General features: G+C 40.2%; 1 protein-coding gene across 14 annotated transcripts in view; it reads left to right on the forward strand.

Moving 5' to 3' along the window:
- Positions 1–9,681: 9,681 nt before the first annotated feature.
- The window catches only part of ptprsa (protein tyrosine phosphatase receptor type Sa), a 220,684-nt gene continuing 212,250 nt past the window's right edge, over positions 9,682–18,115 (forward strand). For 10 of the 14 annotated variants that reach the window (XM_003449057.5, XM_019345869.2, XM_019345864.2 and 7 more), the window contains exon 1: positions 9,682–9,990. The gene's annotated coding sequence lies outside the window, so the exon portion shown is untranslated. The remainder of the gene's footprint in view (positions 9,991–18,115) is intronic. The other 4 variants (XM_019345872.2, XM_019345873.2, XM_019345875.2 and 1 more) reach the window with 1 other exon arrangement.

Consider the following 18,115-nt stretch of genomic DNA (forward strand, 5'->3'; position numbering starts at 1 on the left):
ATGGCACTAAGTGTTCTTTTTGTACACTTTTCCACAGTTATAGAAACACATTGGTCTAAATAAGGAAGAAATACACAATAAACAAAGTTAAAGATACATTTGACTGATTGCATTATTTATCCTATGTATGCTGTGATACTGTGAATTTTTTTGGTTATAATCATAGTGTAATGTTGCTTTCAGTCTGTTTGATATTTTTCATGAAAATTTGTTCTTTGAAGTTTTGATTTTATCAGCTTACCAACACAGCAAGGCTTTGGTGCTGAACTCCTGGAGAGATGTTGGGCTGTCTTCTTTTCCTTACTTGCTTCAGGTGGATGATGTGCCGATGGTGTATATACTTTATTTTCATATTGTTAACATATTTCAGTTATCTTAAAGTGAAGATACTTACTGTATTACTTGCACTTACTCAGTTAGGAAACCATGCATTTCTTCAGGAACACTCAAAATATTATACATCTTTTATCTCCAACATCTAGAAGTGTGATCACACTGGCCGCCCAACAATGCAGCACTAAAAACCAGGAAATTTAGATATTTTACTTCTCTCCCTCCTCAAGTTTTAGAAAATTTGAAACAAGAAGAAAGAAAACATTGATTACTCTTTAAAAACTTCATAGGCAAGCCCTCACTGACACTGGAGAGCTTCTACATTTTAATGAGCCCTCACTCACCCTGAGAACCCCCAGGGTGGGCCCTCTCGCCTGTCCCTGTTGCCAGACTAAAGTCAAGAGGTGGTTACTTTTGCTGTCAGGGCTCCGAGTCTCTGAAAATACCTGTCGAGATCAGACTTCAGTCTCTTTCATCTTATAAATGTTTTACTAAAGTATTTTTAGTATATTTGCATATCCTGACTTTAGTGAATTACCTATTGGCCTCTGTTCTCTTCTTCAGATCATTTTGTTTTTATTTTTTTAATTTAAATTTTTATTCAGTTGTCTCATGTTCCCTGGTTTTATTTTGTAGTTTGGACATACTTAGTCTATTTCTTTATATTTACTATTTTTTTGAAAAAGCCAAGTTCAGTCACGTCAATTGCTATAGCAAGCAAAATAATGTAAACAAAGCAAAATATGTCTTATGTTCTTGCAGTCACTGTTATTCTCTGTTCCAACAAATCTAATAGCATCTCTCTTGTGTTTTGGTTACATGATTGTCACCCTGCTTTTTGGCCTTTAGAGAGCCATGAGGCTTATTCTGAGTCACTGTTCTCTGAAAAAAAAAAAAAGAGATAGTTCCACAAAGCACAAGCATGTTAAAGAGGACATGAAACGCTACACATGTAAAGGCTAATTTACAACGTTAAAGTTGACCTTGAAAAAGAATGTTATGAAACCACATGAAATAATATATCACATGAAAGGGCATGGAGAGCGCTGTAGAACACACTTTTTTGTTTTTAAATATGGTGCCCTACAACATCACAATAATGCCATAACAGGCTGACATCTGCACTTGCTCTTGTTGCTATTTTCATGTTGCAAAGTATAATTACAACTACTAATTTACAATGTAAATTACAACTACTCCTGTTTTAGTGAAAAAATTATCAACTCTTTATGAATATATTTAGTGTATTTGAAGTTGATGACACTCTCTTTTAACCTGACAGAAATCTGAAGAAACCTAATCACCTGTATCTAGATTACTAGAGTAGAGGGTTCTGTTAAAGAGACCTGTGCCCTTGCAGAAATTTCAGGAAGTGCATGGATGACAAAGTCATGAAGGAAGTGACTTTAGTAAGTTTTATTCAGACATTTAAAGGGTCACTTTAAATGACTTTAAATGGTGATGAAAAGTGAACTGAAGATTGAGCTGTAAAGGAAAAGCCAGAGTCAGCGTGGGTTTGAAGGAAGGCTTGATTGTATAGCACCTACATAGCGCCGAAGTGTTGCCTCTGGTGTGAATTGAGAGTTAGAGCTATTCTTCTCCTGCTAAATGTCACAGCATTCATTCCATCCTCTATTCAGTTAAATTCAGTTTTATTCATATAGCGCCCATTCACAACAACAGTTATCGTAAGGGATGCTACATTGTAAGGTACAGACTTTACAGATAGAAACCCAGCTTCTTGTTAAAACTGGTGAAAGTGAGGAAGGAAAACTGAGTTTTAACAAGAAGCCTCTGGTACACCCAGACCTAGTGAGGCCCTCAACTGGTTGGGGTCTGCTCGCTGTGCTAAATATACTTAGGTCCAAAGACTTTTAACTGGTGAAACTATGATTGCCATGGTAACAAAGAATCTCTCCCCGAAAGTCATATCTGCATTTCTGTTTTTATCTCTGAGCACGAGTGTAATAGGAATTGTTTCACTATGTAACCTGCCCCACTATACAGTGATTATGTTCTCATCATGGTCATGCCACTTAGAAAAATACTCTGATCATTCTGCAGTGGTTGGGGGTATAAGTGATGGGAAACAGGAGGAGTGCAGAACACTAATGGATGATTTTGCGGAATGGTCTGGGAGAAATCATCTGCTTCTGAAATTGAATAAGTCCAGAGAGATGGTGATCAACTTAAGACAGAAGAGGCCAACTGCACAGCATGTTTTTGGTTCGAAACAGGATGCTGATATGTTGGAGGAGTACGAGTGCCTGGATGTCCACATGAACAACAGACAGATCATCACAGAGACTGTATAAAAGAATGGAAAGAGCATTTTCCCAGTCTGTGCAGCAACATTTTGGAGATTTGGAGACTGTGGAGGAAGTCAGTGAACAAACTATCCTGACCACCCTCTGCACCACTTAATGGGCAGGCAGGGCACCTCCTCTGACAGATTGATTCAACTCCAGTGCCATATAGACAGATGCAGGAAATCTCTCATATCGCATACAGTATGAAATCCCGCCAGTCCTTTCATCAAAACGTGATTGGACATTTGATTAAGTATCCTAATAATTTTCCGTATAGCTTCAACACTCGTGAATATTATAAAATGTCAGCAAATCTGAAAATGACAGGATTAGAGGCATTAATATGTAAAGCTAGTGTTCTGGATCATAGCACATGCACTCTGGGCAGATATTGTTGCAACATTAGCCTAGCAGTTAGTTTGCTAGAAAATAAAAGCCAGGTTAAATGAGTAAGAAGCTAGAGAGGATTACACAGCTATGCAGGTTGCCTTTGTCCTTGTGTTGACTCATGCAAGACAGAAAATCCAGGTATAAAAAATAAATCAAATAACTTTAAAAATAAAAAGAATACATAAGAGTGGATTGCAGCACTAAGAGGGAGCTTCAGGGTAAATCACACTCTTGTTATCCCAATCTATTCTATCTCTGAAATACTTCTGTTTACATCACCTGCATTAACATAAAAAAATGATGCATACTGGTACTGGACTAACAATGGATTTCCTATTTAAACTATTTAAACTACCGTATATGTTCATTTTCAGATCAGTTGCTGTCTGGCCCATAGTTTCTGCACCAATCAAGTTTCCATTCAGACAAAGAGGCAGTTTTATGTTTGACTTTGTGGTGTAAAGATTGCCTGAATTCTAACAATCTCAATCCTGATAACACTTTACATCTTTTAACATCTATAACAACATCTCTGGGATTCCTTTAATATTTTAGGTGGCGGTGATGCAAACAGTCTTAAATGTTAATGTAGGAAAGAAACAATTTATTTCCCCCTGCGATAAGTATAGCACAGAAAGGCGAGGATAACTCATTTATCAGCATAGAAAGTGTTTAGTTCTGGTTCATTTCTTTAAAGTACCAGAGCAGGATGTATTTCTATATATGCATATATACTGTCGAGATGGCTCGCCCTTAGTTACTGAATCAAAGGCCACCCAGACAGCTGGGAGGTGGATATCTCATTGTGGGACACTTTATCCAAAGCAGCATACAGCAAGCGGAGTGCCACTTTAGCCTATTAGGCCTATTGTGTGGGTGTGTTTTGCTCTCTCTCATTCCTTCCTTATAGGTGCCACCCTTTGCAGCTGACTCCACTCAGCAGTCAGGCCAGGGAGTACTTGAGCTGGGGGAGAGGGGCGCCCTGGTGCCACAGTACCATTGTTCTTAGCAGTATGTAGCCTGTGTGTTCGAGGCCAAGTTCTCCTTATTGATGGAAAACGGTGTGTTAGTTTCAGCTGTTTCATTTACCCCCCTTTTGACTTGGTGCTTGGTGTTTCTTTTTTCGTCTTTTGGTAGGTGTAGCTGCTTGGCTATTTCTTTTATTTAAGTGTTTTGCTTATCATTCTGACACCTTGAGAAAGAGAGAGGTTAAATGACGAGTGAAATATGTCACAAATGCCCACAATTATCTGTGTTAAGTTCAAGTTTTATCTGTAAATATCTTTAGAATTCCAGGTTTGTTTTATGCCTTTTTAATTTTTTGAGGTTATTTACTGTGTCAAACACCAGTGCAAACAGAATTAATGGTGTATAGGAAACAGCCTGTGCAAACAAAACAGAGGCAATGATTAAAGCTAAAAAGACAATGCATCAGTTTTACTTTTTAATTTATTTTGCAGCATTCTTGGGCCTGCTGTCTGTCTGTCTGATAAAATTAGACTAATATAATTGCAAACAGGCTCTGCTTTGGCAAAGCAAATTCCATTGCAGTGAATTACCTTTATCCTTAATCTAAGTCAAAGCTCTTCCCTTGTATCTTGTAGATTAAGTAACAATCCTGAAATCACCAATCAATGAATGGCCTTGTCTGACTTTTCTTCAAGTCCGGGGCTCTTGACTGCGGGTGCTCAGTGCAAGGTGACAGAACACTGTCTCTCCTCTAATTAAACCACTCACCCAGTCACTCTGATTGGCGTCTATTTCCCAGACAATGGTGAACGTACAGAGGAAGAGAGAAAAAAAGGAGTTATGGAGAAGTGAGGCCAGCTAAGCAGTGCTGAGTGTAAAAAAAAAAAATAAATAAAAAGGAAAAAATGTGATTGAGGAATGGAGGAATGGAAGTTGGAAGAGCAGAGAGGTGCTGTGAGAAAATTAAAGACAAGACGCAGGCTCACTTATTTTTGAGAGTGGATCATTTCTTTTATCTTTATTTAGACAGAAGGAAAGCTGACAGTAATAGAGAAAGACAAAAAAGAAGAATCCTTTTATGAGGATGCAGGGAGACTCACCTGTCCCCCAACAATGCCACCTATCAAGTGTCCGGAACTGTTTCAGCCTTCCTCGGATAAATAGCAACAGAAAATTCTGTTATTTAGTTTGGTTGTATGACAGTGAATATCAGTTTCACTGGGATAATTTCATTTTGTTATGAGCTCCTTCTGCTGTTTAGGTAACATTATTCCATTGAACTCAAAGCAGATTGGAGTTTGCCACATAGTGTAAAACTGATGTTATGGTCTTTTTTTAATACTTTAAAGAGTGAAAAGTTAATTGACTCGAGGCAAAATTCTGCTCTTTTAACTGAGAGAAACATTTATATTAAAACCCAAATAGAATTCAGCTATAGTCTTTTCATGGCTGATGATGCAACCCTTATAAAGCTACTGTTGCTGAGACACAGTGGTGTGACTGATGTCTATTAATACTTTGTAGAAGCTGATTTTTTTTTTATTATTACTGTGGTTCTCTCCGACTCATCCACCTCAAAGACATGGCAAGGTTACAACAGACAGTATGCCAGGAGAATATTCCCTTAACTGCTTTAAAGATTGGTCTCGCCGAGGTAAATTGAACGCACGGAAACATAGCAAATTAAGTTTTAGTAGCGGCCTCAACAGATATCTGCATTTGCAAATTTTGCTTCTTTTCTTATTTCATGATACACTTCTTTACTGCAGTGAAGAGCAGGAGAATCATGTGAGAACAAAGCAAACTGAGTCACCAAGACATGAATATTCAAATGCATGCTGTATATTTGGATCATCATCAGCTCACTTCCAAGTGCTTGCCCCATTGGCCCCATTGGCTTTTGGCTCACAGTGTCTGGTGTGAGCAGGCGTGCAAGCAGATGTTATCAAAGGAACGTCCAATTATCTAAAGTAAAAGCAAAGATAAGAAAAAGACGATCAAATGATCATTCCGAGGAACTTAAATGCTTTAGCTTGGCTTAAAGGTCACACGGTCATGTCCAGCTAAGCGGGTAGAGAAAGGCTTCCATACTTCCTAGATTAGGAGTCTGATCCCCACTGGGCCCACAAATTATATTTTTTTTATTTATTTACTGATGGATTGATTGATTTTTTTTTCCTTGCCTCTATGTTAGCCAGATGGTGCAGAAATTAGTTGAGGACTGCCATCTTTAAAAGGCCTTAAGTGCACGTGTGCATGCACACTCTCTAGTCTAGTCTTTACAAAACCATGCTAATTTTATGACTGTTAAAATTTATATCACATAAGCTCAATAAGACAGTTAATGTGCTTTGCCTAGGCAACCGGTCACTTTTTGTTCTACTTTAAATATTTTGAATAGACAGTAAAATCCAAACGAGTGGCTGTGAGTACAATGAATCCATCAGGTCGAGGAACTGAGATACCAAACGGTATGTAATTTCTTGTAGCACCCAGCAGCAAACACAGGGTGCATACAGAGGATCCAGGTGCAAATTATGTTTGATATTAAATGGTCCGGACAGTCCTGAAGAAAGCACTCTGTCTTCAGGTGAAATAATGCTATTTGATTATTCTTCAAGCACAGAAGCAAACACCAACGCGCACCAACTCTAGTCAACATATCATGGTCTGAGAAACACATAATCAGTCGGTATTATATACCAGCTGTAGGTGGTATTTTTACACAACATGTGTTGCCTAGAACACAACTCAGAAAGAACACCAAAATAAAAGTGTGGCCCCCATGCACACCATGGGCTGGGCAGAAGTGTAAGAACCCAACTTTACATTTTATCTGTGAAGTCGGTTAATGTGCGGCTTGTATAAGGGATGAAAAAGCATGTACATTGTTACAAGATCAGAGCGCTTATTATTATTATAATTATTAATTAATTATGCAGTTGTAAACTATAAGCATTGATTGAACTTCCACTGAACAGCAGATGTATATAATGTTCAAATTAGGAAACATTGTAGTTTTCACAGTAGTTTCTAACTATTAGGGATACTCTGAGCCCACTGAAAGCCAAAGGAACTTCATTGTTCACTTGTACAGGTGTAGAGGCTCTTACTGCAGTCTTAAAGACCAGTAGTAAAAAGACTAGAATGCAACAGAAGGCAGGCTGAGCAGAGAGGTTGCATTTGAGGTGTAGCAGCGAGGGCAGGTGTTTGAGAGGGATGGTGCAATCCCAGAGAAGGACACTTTTTCCCCCCTGTACAGAAATGAGCCAAACTACTGCTATAAGTCTGTAGTGTGTGGAGAAGAATCTTGGATGTGCCAGGTATGGAAATGTGATTACATGCAGTCCACCAAAAGAAAAAAACCCTAAGAAAAACAATGGTGCATAGCCAGACCGTGGTGACGGTAATTGTAGGAAGACTGCTGGGTCACTGAAAAGCAGGAATTGAGTGACAATTGTTCACCCCAAAGAGGAAAACAGAGTTAAAAAATAATTAAAGTTCAAGAAAGCAGCATGAGAAGTGCAGACAGTGGCCCAAGTGGACAGTTCTCATTGTGTTAAACACTCAGTTTCACTTCACTAGAAAGAACTTCTTTGTCTTCTAAGAGACTGACAACAAAGCAAATGAGAATAGTCCACATAGCAGTTGTTCCACATATTTTTCGACACTGTCACAGTACACAGCTACAACATGTAGCTGTGTATTTCTACTTCTATCTGGCTTGATGCAGTGTATCCAGCAGCGGTTTGATCACCACAGGGAATAATGCATTGCATCTTTTGTCCTTTGTAGACTGAAAAATGGGGATCGGAGTAAGTCTTTGGTGAGGATGAAGTGCACTGAAGGAGGATGAATGCCCAAATTTTTCCTGGCTTTGGATAGCTATGCATTTCAGTCCTCTTTCATATTTTATTTGCATTGTATACAGGTGTATTAACAGATGGAAACAATCTTTCTTATTCTTTATAATAAAAGTTTAACAGGCCATAAACATAATTGTATAACTGATATACATACACTTGAAAAGAGGGCAATAATTCTGTTATCAGTGGTTTCCTATTCTCCTTTTTCTGAGAAACTGAGAATGTTAAAACATCTTCAGTGTACTTATTAGTATGTTGTGAACATGTAGCTAGGGGGAATCAAAAAGGTCAAGAATTAGCCCTTAGCATCAAACAGACTGGTACTCATCAACTGGCAAGAAGAGCGCTCATGGTTCTTCAGGTTTTCTTGGGTTTTCCAACTACTCTCCTGAGTGCTGAAACAAAATATATATATATAAAATCCACTGGTGACAACAAGCGAGAGTGTGTCTATCACCACAATACAGAAAACAGCATGATAGGAAAGATGGTCTGATAGAAGGCAGCAATGTATTGAACACAAAACCTGTGTTTTCAAGTGTCCATCAACTGCCATTTCTTGGCCACTTGAGGCTAAGTGCCTCCTTCAAGGAGCAACTCCATGCATTAGGAGAAGTATGAGTGGCTGGGCTCCAGGAGGCTAAATTTAAGGTTGTCCCTGTAAGAGCATCTGTGGCACTAGACAAAGTTGAGGAAGGCAGACTTGTCACTTAAAACATCTGATTAACTAAAACCCTTAACTAAATGCCCTCACGGGCCTTATCATTCTGTTTTTTGTTCTTTTTCTGAGGGGGTTTAGCAGTCAGCAGCAAAGTGCAGAAAATACCTCATTGTCTTCCTACCTATTGTGAAGGTTTTGCAGTAAATCCAAACAAAAATAATTTTATAATATTAATGAATCACACACTGGCTTATGTATAATACATTTCTTAAGTCAGTATAATACATTTCTTAAGTCACACCTTGCTCTTGTAGTTGCAGTTTTGTATTTTGCCCTTACATCTTCTAGAGAGGAAATTCATATCATATGGAGATAACTTATTCTTAACTGTGTTTTAGAAGTTTAAAAACATGTGTGTACTAGAACACAATTTATCCACAGTCTCGTTTAAATAAATGGGTAAATAACAGTCCAGTGAGATGGATTGTTTGCATTCGCAGTGTAATATTTGATACACACACGAGCTTATGCTTTAAGTCTGATACGAAGAGATGATGCTTTATCTTTAAGATACCCCTGCTGCACCAAGTAGGGGGCGGTTGCCATGACACAGTGCGCTGTAGGCATTGGCCTGTTTCATGCTAACTTGCCTTCCCTCTTATCGCGGGTAAAGGGATCCTGGTGATGCTACTGGATGAAACCTTTAGTAAGGCGGGGGAAAACTGTATGACTTCATCATAGCGAGTGGAGCACTGCAAAAACCTGCATTCTAAAACAAATTCTTCTTACGCATAAAGTCCCGTTTTTTTCTCCACTGCTCAAGGAAAGGGTTTAGGGAATACATGGAAAAGCTGTAATATAATTCTGAATTATCTTGAGTTAAAATAACTTCTCCTCAAAATAGGTCATTGTAAAAATTTAGATTTTTCCTTTTTTTTAAAGCAGTGTTCATGTATAGTCGCCAATGAGTAAAATATTAATTAAATAAACACACCAACAAAGGTAGTGATAATAAAATTAGAATGTTAAAGTAGCTTTATAAAAGAAGGGGGCAATGGGAGGAGGGGGAAGAGAAGATAGAGAGAGCCTTCAGTTGAGGGGTGGCTGGAGAGGGAGGGCCGGACGCATGACATCATTCCCTCAGCTTCTCTGCACGGACAGAGCTCTGGTTTCTCCAAGTGCGCACGGCGGCTGCTGCTGAGGGAACGACTCCTCCTGCCGTACCCAGGCGCGTCCTGAGCATCCTGCGCTCTTGGGGTGGATTTTAAAATCACTACTTAAGCCGGCAGGGGAACCCGTGTACGGTTCCTCACTGGACCTGCCGCGGGGACGCACAGATTTAACACAAACCCGGGGATTATTGTTTGTTTTAAACATGAAGATGTGATGGGTTTATGAGCTGAGAGAGAGCGAGAGAGAGAGAGAAAAAAAATAAAAGCTGGAACTCCGACGCCGACAAAAGGTAGGCAGACTTCTCAGCCTGTTTTCCTGAACAGTGTTCGGCTACTTTTCTTCCACTAGACCTTGGTTTTTATGTCATGGTTTTATCTGTGTGTAAAAGAAAGGGGGGGAAGCATCAGGCATGAGGTCCGGGAGCGCACAGATCTCTTCTGTCGTCTTAACACCTGCACAGAGACTAAGGCAAGTCCCCAAAGAAAGCGTTTCAGAATACTGCAAGAAAGCACGTTCAAGCTGAAACGGGGCTTAGCGACGGAACGAGATGCTCGAAAGTCCCGGACTCAGCGGGAGATTCGACTCTGCCCTCGCAAAGGTGCTGCTATAGTGGCAGAGCATCTCTGCCGCTTGAATAACGGGGATGCGTTCACGAACGACGGTCGCAACAGGCACTGCTCCCCTTTTCTGTTCTGTTTTCCCACTCACTTAATTACAAAATGAAAAAAGAAGCCTGGGTGGTTCTGCAGCAGAAAGGCGAAGCAAGATTTCTTTAAGGTCTTCTTTTACTCCTCTTTACGCACCATAGACCTTCTTTGGAACATTTTACATATTTCTTAATCATCTGTTTTTTTCGGGCGGGGGTGTGTCTCTCTCGCTCTCTCTCTTTCTGTCTTTCTCTCTCGTGTGTGTGTGTGTGTGTGTGTGTGTGTGTTGGGAGGGGGTTCTCCATCTAGCAAGTGCATCTCCACAGGGGGGTGTTTCATTGACCAAGTCAATCGTGACAGGCGTTTCGTTAGAATCCGGCTATATAAGCATGCCCTCAGACCAGGACACATCCAGCTCTTCTCGTAGGCATCGACCGTAAAAATGTTATTTTCGATCATTTCTGTCCCCTGTATCTCTTTCCCCTTTCTCTCTGTGGATCTCTGGTTTGATCAATATTCAAGCCTGAGCTGTAAATGTTGGACTTTGAGAGCGGGGTTTGGTCTGCGCCCCTGGACGGGCTTTTGCTTTTGCGCATCACGTTGCCTCTGGCTTGTAGAACGTATTTGGGCTCATTTCGAGGTGCGCCACTCGAGCTTTCCACAGAGCCACCGAGGTGGAGTCAGCACAGCAATGACACTGACTTTGTCTAACTGCCAGTAACGTCCTTGCTGAAGCTGGAAACTCCGAAACGATTGGAATTTGCTCCCGTCTGTAGATCCTGTCGCTCCCGCTGACATTTGACGTGAAAGACCTTGTGTATAGCCTCTGAAGACATATATAAAAATAAAAAAGCTGGTTTTACACACACACACACACACACACACACACATATATACATATATATATATTTTCTTAAATAGATTTTCTAAATTAAACAGTCCCCCGGACACGGACTAGAAACTGAGTACCCATTTTTTTAAGTTTCATATGATTTGGATGATTCCTCTCATAGTTTAATATTTTTGTAAAAGCAAAGCAAACACATCAGGTATCATTCGGATTCATTCTTATTATTATTCATGAGAGCAGAGATAGTCTTTTTAGGCGATTTCTTATTTCTAACAGCGTGTTTTTATTTGGAGTTTGGTTTTGCCATATTTGCCACAAAACAATTTAGTCTATCATTTTCACGAAGTTGTGCATTTCCCATCTTGTTCCATCTCTTTGTTTCGATCGCAATGAGCGCATCGCGGGTCTGCAAAGCTCATAAAAGCCAGAGGAGAGAACAATATCTCGCCCGCGCCCGGGTTGTTAAAAGAAAATGGCTTTATTCATTTTTCTCTGTACCAGTGGTAACTTAGTTATAGCTTTTTTATGGTGCCTGGAAATGGCTCACAGGCTCGCGGTGCTATGTAATGTAATCAAATTTATGATGTTGCTGTGTATTACAATTCCCTGTTATGCTCCGTCACATGAGAAATTTGGAGTGACTCCCGCCCCCCTCGCCCCATCCTCCACACGGGCAAAACACAATGCCCAGGAACATCAGAACAAGTCAGGTTAACAGCCACCAGTGGGCTGAAGAAGAAGAAGCATACACCCCTCGCCCCCCACTGAAAATAGCCCACGATACTTCCTAAATTATCTTCTGACTTATGCTACCACAAATTTATTCAAGCAACCAACCACATGCCTCTCGAGTTTTACATTTTTCACATTTCATGCACATCTTTTTTTTTCCAGTAACAGTCAAGAGTTTGATTTCTGCAAGGAAGATTTAGAAATATGCAGAGCTGATTTCGTAATGATGAAACAAATGATGTGATGCAGCTTAGCACACAGAGCAAGACATGCACACATACAGATTTGTATTCCCTCATCTTTTTTTAGGCAGAACAGCACCCTTGGGATTTATTTGGCTATTATTTTTATGATTTTAATATTTCAGTCTAATTTCTAATTCAGATCCATATTTTAGAACAATGTGTCGCTATGTTTCTGTCCTCTTCTTAATATTAAGATGCAGTGGTACCCAATGATCACTATCGCAGAGCACAGTCTTTCCTGTCTGACAGGCCTGTGGAAGAACAGCCTTTCCTTCATACTTAATTGGAGAACACATTTTATGCAGTACTTCAGCATCCACTGTGTGTTCATGGAGCAGTCAAATACCCATGTTAGACATGCAAAAGAGGTCATTCTAACATACAGATCAAGAATCAAAGATCTGAATAAAGTCAGTGAGGACTGTTCTTTAACAAATAATAGTGTTGCTGGATGTCTTGATACTCCTCTCGTTCAAGATCTTAGTTGCTTGGGTGGCTGAGGTGCAAGGTGAAACCCTCATTGACACAGCCAGTGAGACCAGTGAGTGCAGAGTATTAAAGGTGTTGTAATAGAACTGTATGTTAGCTTTTCTTAATATTCAGGCTCTATGAATGCATGAAATGTGTAATAGGATGCCATGTTAGCATCCGTTGTTTGCGCCTGCTGAAATATGCTTCAGATATGCCTGCCTGTCGCCAGCTGTGCAGTCAAGATACTTTCAGGCACATGAGTAAGGCCACGGCTGTTAAAAATCACCGCCGGACTTGCAAATATGTAGAGCGACAAGCAAGCACCTGCAGACTCACACACATAAACATATGATTTTATTACAAGATGAGCCATATCCTGCAGTTTCATCAAAAGCCACCAAACCAAAATTTTTGGTCACGCTATTAACGCAGGTGAAATGAAAATGGATGTGGAGGGCTGGTAGAGCTATTTAAGGAAACTCAGATGCTCTAAAGTAACATCAGAAAGAAAAGAGGGAGAAGAAAATATTTAATCATAAGCACCCTTCATGGAGCGTTTCGTCCATGTGCACTGAGGCAGTCTAATTACCAGGAGAGTGCTTGTTAGTTGTCACCTCCAGATAAACAATGGACTGTTTTTTTCCTCCCATTTTTCCCCCTTGCCTGTGGCAGAGTTTGAAATTCTAGGTAACAAAATGTCAGTTTCAGTGTCCATTTGCTTTCATCTCTGCATCTCTGCAAATAAACCAAAGTAATTTAAATGCATGTTAATAATAGCGTAAAACAAGATTGACATCTAGAACCAAACAACTGCTGACTGCCACTCCAGAGGTGATTTAACTTATTAAAGAAAAACTAGGGAAGGATGGAATAATGTGACAGCGCATTTTGTAATCAGCCTTGTGTTTCAGCTGTGCCCTATTGTACAGTAAATCTTGTCAGAAAGCATATGGTCCTGAAATATGCTAATGAGTTCTGAAATATTCTAACAGCAAAGAAAGAAACGTCCTTGCATCCTCTGCATTTGTCATTTCAAACAGCTGAGATATAAGCTCTTTAGAGAAAGTTGACTGTCAGAATGAGGGCAAAATGCACTATTCAAAACTTTTCCATGAACATTCTGACCTGGTTTGAGCCTACCATTGGGCTTGACACTTTAATGGCTTTGATATGTATGCATTTTCCCAGCACAGCTAACATGTCAAGCAGGAAGATGTTGTCTGATCCCGGAATAATTGAAATGTTATCCTTCATTCCAAGCAAGGAACGGAATCACTTGTGAGGGATGGGGTTAAAAGCCTCTGGACCTTCCCCTTCTTGTCTAATGTGTTAGGCTTAATCTAAAAAAAAAAAGATTACTTCGTAAAGCAGGGTCTTTTAGCGTCACAACCCCAGTCAAATAATGTGTAAAGATTATAGTGGCCAGAGGAAGTATGTTGTACTAGTTTTGCATTTTTCTTCATTACGGTTTCATTACGCCGTTTAATTTCACTGGTAAGCATAATGCCAAAATATATCATCATGAGACATACCACCTTTGTGGTATGGATGTGTTATATTACCTATAGTTTCATGTATTTCCAACGAAAAAAAACACAGGTGCTGTAGCCAAGTTGACACCAAAAAAATTGCTGAAATCACTTATACCACTGATATCTGTGGCCATGAAAGGGGCTAATACAATAATTCTCTCTCATTCACAGATGCAGCCATATGAAAAAGTCCAATTTTCTTACCCAGCTTTCCCTGTAATGCTAAGTGACGTTTGATTCTCAAACCTGATGGAATATAGAGTAGTTCTCAAAAGGCATCATGACAGAACTGCCATTGCACCAGCACCCTACCAACATCATTAAAGCAGTATGTCAAGCATCACACTTTAAAACAGGCCTTTAAAGATGACTACAGCAGTAATCTGTAGTCTTAGAAAACCCAAGCTCATGCCAACAAATACGGTGCTCAGATGTAAAGTGCAGAAGGAGGCAACGTAGTTGATGAAAATGTGGCACAAACTACAACTAGGACACACGTTAGGATAGCGCTATAGTATAAAATTCCCATAGGATTATATACCCATTTCCAAAAGTGCTGATACAAACAGCAGTGCCTTTGCCTCCTCCAGCTAACACACAGCTTCACACAGCACTGTTGCAGAAGGCCAGGCTCAGAGCCCCTCCCCTCACTAGCAGCTGAACACCTGAACAACAGCACAACAAACTTAGTGAATCATCTTAAAGACTGGCACTCAGATGTTTATGGGAAATTTTGTAGAGTCAGTTGTTGTGGAAGTTTTCCACTTAAATAAAGCAAAACTCATTATGATAAAAGTTAGCCTGGCGAGCACACACTAGCTATTAGCCATTTAATGATTAGCAGTTACCCAAAAGCCACATTAGCTATCTGTTAAGTTCTTATTAAGATAGCAGTATAGTGGCAGTGGCTAATAAAACAATGACGTAATGTGAAAACCACAGTTTGTAGAAAGTAATGTATTTAGCAGTGGGCTACAAAATGTATCCCCCCAGCCCTCATTTCAGACTATATTTCATTATATATTTTGGAGGCAGTTATACTTGTTTTTGCATTGATGGGAAATAAGGGGGGGGGGGACTAGCTCTTCTCTTGAAAGTACCACTGTCTCTCAAAGCATTTGTCATGTCTCCAGTTGCACTCCAAGCACTCTAAAAATGCTACATGCTCATTGCTAACTCACAAAAACATCAGTAAAAGGAATTAGTCCATTCATTTTTTGTGTGGGGTTCACACAGGTAATGGGAATGTATATAATGCACAACTGAGATTTCCTGAGAACTAAGTAAAAAATGAAAAGAAATTTTGCTTTATTCTTCTCTTTTAACCAATAAAAATTCTCAGATTCACAACTTATAAAACATCGATGTCTGTGAGCTTGGCAGGATGTTTTCAGGAAATCAGACAATCAGGAAACCTCTCACTGGATACATGTAAATGTCCTTTGGGAAAACAATTCTCCCCCCGGGGGCTGTGTCTCTTGAAGGTCACAGCAGCATTTCACCTCCCCACTTGTCTTGCCCATGACTACACCACTGGGTATCGCTGGATGCTTCCTGCCAAGCTAGTGAGGGGAAGCTGATGATGGTATGGGTCAGTGAGGCTGATGCATTGTGACAACAGCAAGAATAATAAAACACTGTCTCGCCTGTTTACTGCTCGCCAGCATTATAGTCAAAGGATTGACAAAGAATGAATGATTCATATCCTTCGTGGATAGTCATTTATGTTTGATTCAGAGGTGTAGTGTAACACACCAGTCGTGGTACCTTTGGGGAGTGGTGTGGTCATCACTGGGAGTAGGTGGATGGCTGAAGATGCTGGTGAGGTGAGGAAGGAGATAGAGAGAATGTCACACAATAGCAGGGCTGAATGAAGACAGAGAGAGGATAGCACTGGTGGTGGCCTTGTACATTTCATCTGGAGGCCCTAATAAAACCCTCACAGGCCGGCATTGATCTCTCCCAGAATAATCCATTTAGACTGAGCGTGCCTGGCCATGTGGGGCCTCTTCAATTATTTATGGGAGAATGCTGTGCAAGCTTCCGCTGGGATGCAACAATGTGCCCTGGGAAACCTGTGAACTGCAGATTGCTGGAGAGCAGAGGAGACACTACATTTGGAAGGAGGAGAAATGGCAGATGGAAAAAGAGAACCAGCTGGAGAGAGATATGAGGGACAGAGGGAGAAAAGGTGGACAAAAGAAAACATGGAGGGAAGGTGAAAAAATTGCAAATTTGAGAAGGAAGGGGATGACAGAGGGAAAAAAAGAAAGAACAGAGAAGCAGGAATGGCAAGGTGCCGAGGTGATGAAAACACAGGAAAAGACAAAGAAGAAGAAAAGTCTGCAGGGTTAAGTTTAAGAATACAGCCTTTAAAAAGACAAAGGAGGAGGAGCGATGGGTGAAAATGGAGGACAGAGGAAAAGCAACGGTGGGTGCAAAAAAAATGAATTATGGGTAAGGAAATTAAAGAAAGGAGATCGAAAAGGGATATGGAAGAAAAGATGAGGTGGGTAATGAGGGGGAAGAACATACTGAGTAGTTGTGGGAGAAACTGGTACAGATGATGGAAAGAACAAAATAAAAGTCAAACAAGAGTTAAAAGTAAAATAGGGGGCAGGGAATAAAAGTAGGTACGAAAAGACAGGGGGAGGTAGGGAGGGGGAGGAATGGGGTAAGGAAGCATCAGAGGTAGAATTATAGATGAGAAAGGGTAGAAGAGTTGACAGGAAATGAGGCAGGAATAGATGGATAGGAAGAAGGTGGAGGATGGGACCTTTAAAGCAAGTCATGAACATCTATTGATCATGGAAGAGTTATGGTTGCTATTGTGCTAAGTGGAGACATGCCAGCTTGACTGGCTGTACAGTTGATCATTATTCCTGCTGCAGTCACCTTTTGTGCTGTGTTGTAAAAAACCTATGGCATTCTTGCATTTAGTGTTGTGTTTTGATGAAAAGTTTATTCAAATCTTTTGGAAGATTATTTAATCAAAGTGACTTTCACCGTGTCACCACAGGTTTTTCAGGGTGATTTGGTCATACATCTAAGGTTAATCTAACGTTGTATGATAGTTCTTTTCATGCCAGGCTACTTATTCTAAACTTCCTGCTGCACAGTGTATTTTGTGCAATTAGCAGTCTGCAGGCCTCTCAGAAATCCAGACACATTTATCTCACCTATAATTCCCAGCATCCTATTAGGTTTTCCGTCCAGTGCCTCCTGACAAATCCAGATTTATGATTCTGCAAAAGACAACTAAAATGGAAACTTTTGTCTGTATGGTTGAAAGATTATGTCTAACACATTCTGAGATGGTATATCTTTGCTTCACAGTGTCTCTAACCCTAGTGACCTCTTGATAGCTTCTCTAAAAGCCATTTTAGCATTTAGAACATTGGACGGCGCAGTAGTGTCGCCTCACAAAAAGCTCCTGGGTTCAAATTCAACCTGGGGCTTCACTGTGTGGAGTTGGCATGTTTTTTCTGTGTCTGTCTGGATTCCCCCCTGGTACTCTCACAGTCTAAAGACATGGGGCATAGGCTAAGGCTAATTAGTGATTCTAAACTTCCTGTATGTGTGAATAGTAGCCTGTCTTTATGTATTAGTCCTGCAACAGAATGATGACTTGTCTAGAATGAACCCTGCCTCTTGCCCTGTGACAGCTGGGATAGGCCCCGACCCCTCCGGTGCCCAGAAGAGGACGGATGGAAGCTATTTTAGCAAAATGTTCACACTTTTCTATTTTCTTCCATGGTACAACTACCATATTACTTCATTAAGAACAGTTGTGCCATCTGTCCTTAAATGATCTGCAATCCACATTAATCTTAGATTAATATAGCCGGCATTTAATTTTTTGATTATATCAAGTCGTGAGTGCACTACAGTACAAAGTCTCAGTGGCAACACAAAGGGGAAGTGACTTCTTCAGATG

Source organism: Oreochromis niloticus, linkage group LG15 (assembly GCF_001858045.2).
Source record: "Oreochromis niloticus isolate F11D_XX linkage group LG15, O_niloticus_UMD_NMBU, whole genome shotgun sequence".
NCBI classification, from domain to species: domain Eukaryota; kingdom Metazoa; phylum Chordata; class Actinopteri; order Cichliformes; family Cichlidae; genus Oreochromis; species Oreochromis niloticus.